Source organism: Calidris pugnax, unplaced genomic scaffold, assembly GCF_001431845.1.
Source record: "Calidris pugnax isolate Ruff unplaced genomic scaffold, ASM143184v1 scaffold51, whole genome shotgun sequence".
NCBI classification, from domain to species: Eukaryota; Metazoa; Chordata; class Aves; order Charadriiformes; family Scolopacidae; genus Calidris; species Calidris pugnax.
Window position 1 is genome coordinate 1,234,160 of NW_015090797.1, and position 2,954 is coordinate 1,237,113.

The 2,954-nt window shown below is 39.8% G+C and overlaps 1 protein-coding gene across 1 annotated transcript in view; it reads right to left on the reverse strand.

The window, feature by feature from the left end:
- The window catches only part of KCTD1 (potassium channel tetramerization domain containing 1), a 108,331-nt gene extending 108,163 nt beyond the window's left edge, over positions 1-168 (reverse strand). The window contains exon 1 of the mRNA XM_014937013.1: positions 139-168. The gene's annotated coding sequence lies outside the window, so the exon portion shown is untranslated. The remainder of the gene's footprint in view (positions 1-138) is intronic.
- Positions 169-2,954: the final 2,786 nt, after the last annotated feature.

Sequence of the window (2,954 nt, forward strand, 5' to 3'; positions counted from 1 at the left end):
GAGCAGCCCTTACCTGGAACATCGGAGCCGCAAAAGTGTCCCTCTTTTTTTTTTTTTTTCCCCCCTTTTTTTTTTCCTTTTTTTTTTTTTTTTTTTTTTTCCTATTTTTCCCCTTTCCCCCCCCCACCCCCAACTCACACTTCCGATATTTCTCTCTCCCGGCAGCGGTCTGCTCTCCTCGCTACACCAGAGAGAAATGCAATAGCTTGGCTAAGGTAGACAGAGCAAAATACAGAGAATAGTTGCTCCAGGGCTTTGAAACCCCTCAAGGCAAGGATCAGGATACAATTAGCTCATGTCTCTACCTCCAGTCGGAATCAATCTCCGAAATAAAAGTTAAATTAAATTAACTGATCACACGGGCATAAAATTGATCTCCTTCGAAACGTGCATATAGATATATATATATATATATCGCGTGTATATTTTTTTTTTCGGATTTTTTTGGTGGAAAAAACAGTCTCATTCCAGCCTCCAACTTGCTTTTTACTCTCCTCTTGCACAGAAAAGCTGATTTTAATCGTTGTGATTAGTTTTGATGTAACGTTTCCGCGGGCGATTTCTGCAAATGGATGGAGTGTTTCTTTGCCAGAAGAGGGAAAAGCAGCAGATGATGATAATTATAAGGATTGTTGGTTGTTTCTTTCTTTCTTTCTGCCTCTCTCTTTCTTTTTATTTGTATTTAGATCTGTCTCTTCACTTTCCCGAGTTGACCTGACATTGCCATTGCACTAAGGTCGCACAACTTGTTGATTAGGATCACCTCCCGTTTTGATCGAGGGATATGTGATAATTTGGCAGTGGAGCAACACATTTTCTGTTCCCTTGGCTATATAACTTCCCAAATGACGTGTATAAAAATAAGCACATGGGGTCTGCTTTGCCCCAATCAAGTCTGAATCAATGCCTGGGGGTGATACACAAACTCATTTCAAATGCTCAACCATGCAGAATTGCAGAAAGATTGAAGGAGTTGCACTGCATTTTTTATTTTTTTTTAATTTTTTTTTTTTTTAAGCAGCAAAATTAAAAGAAAACAAATCCATGTAAGCAAATCCAGGAATTTACCACTTAGGTTCATGTGACATCGCTCGCAAATGCTACTAACTTTCCTTCTCCAATTATCCAATTGAACTGGAGCCTTGTTTTTTTTCCTCTTCTGCAGCCGGGAGTTTGCATCTCCCTTCTCCCGAAGAATACCAAATTGCGGATAACCAAATCATTTACAGATCTTATTCTTGATCACTGTTCCCTCATTCTACCATTCCTTACCTCCCACTCGGCTCTGTATTGCTGTGTTCAAAGCTACCGTGTGTAGAAGCTGTATTAATTTTTTTGTTGCTGTTGTTAAGAGCGGGCTATTTTGTCATAAACCCATGGGTCACCTCCCATTAGTGTCACATCCTCGCAGCACACTTTTGTGAAACGGTATGTTTCTAAGCACTTCACAGTCCATTAATTCAGAGTCTTTGCTGACATTTCTTATGAAAATGACCGGGCTGCGAGGCCAAAACTACCCAATAAAGCCCCTGAATGGAACCAGACGTGTCCAGCGAATACCTACAATTAGCTTTTTATTTTATGTTTCTAATATTTTAAAGAAAGCAAGGCAAAATATAACAATCGCCTTTTTTTTTTCTCCTAAGGCAGTTGCTGCAGCCTAAGGAATGACTAATTCTCTTGCTTAAAAATACATCCAACCCAATACATTCTTTTTGTCCTTCCTTTTCTCTTTAAAAGATAAGCATAATAACGTGGCAGGACTTCTCACGTCGGAATCGCACCCTTTGCGAATGCTTTCTCATTGCGGTATAACGAGCACAACTATGATAGGTTAATTAACTAGGAATGGCTGACAGAATTTGAAAGGAAAAACTTTAAGTAGCCACTCAACATGGCTTCATCTTCAAATTTTATCCGGCTGGGTTTGTGTGGGACGGGGTCATTGCAACCCTTACTAATTTTACGCAGCTTTAGCAAAAGACTAATTTTTAAGTACTTAAATCTGGATTAATGAAGTTTCTCAGGGCTTGTCAATTAAAACGCAGTGAAGAATTTTTTTTTAAGTTTTCCATCCAGACGAACAGTTTCCAAGTCCAGTAGACTTGTGTCTTGACCTAACTTTATTCCTGTCTTACAGTGTGCCACCGCAAAAAAATTAATGGCTCTTTGTATGGGACTGTTTTAAATGCTTCACTGCTCTTCTCTCTCTAATAAATGAATAAAGCAATGCCAGCAGCCTGGCACTCATTAGCGACCTGCATAATACTGAGAAAAAAAAAAAAAAATCAGCGAAGGAACAAATTTTTATTTCAAGCTAGCAAGTGGCTATTATGGAGAAAGGTGAAGAAAAATAGCAACGTAGCATCCTTCAAAAATGTGAAAAATATCCTTGTGCTGTTATTTTACCTGCAGCAAAGAGTTTATCAAATGATGTCAGCAATAGATAAGAAAAGGTATTTTTTCTTAAGAAGTAAGAAAATGTATTTATTACCTCAAGAAGGCTCATTTGGTAAAACTTTCATCTCTGAGTCAGAAAATCATGGGCTTAAGTCTCTCAGCACTTTCGTGGGACAGGGTAAACGCCCACTGGAGTGGCTGCAAACCATTTTGGGTAGATATTGTTGTTTGTCCATCATGATGGGACTGCAGCCTGGCCCTTCCCTCTACACGGTGGTCAAAAATACAGAGGCACGTGAATAAAACGGAGGCATTCTCAAAGAAGCCGGTGTTAACTGCTACACTAAAGTACTATCTGCATCTTTTCACATGCAAATTAACCACTTCCATAGCACTTTCCCAGGAGAGGAGAGACCCTGGCTTTGCTTATCCTGCCTTCTCACCGCTTTGAGCATCCGCAGATTTCCTTGCCCCAACTCAGGCCTGGATTTGCTACTGGTGTGGCCGTGCTCTGATCTAGAGATGAATTTTTGACATCAGCAAAGCTCACAAGA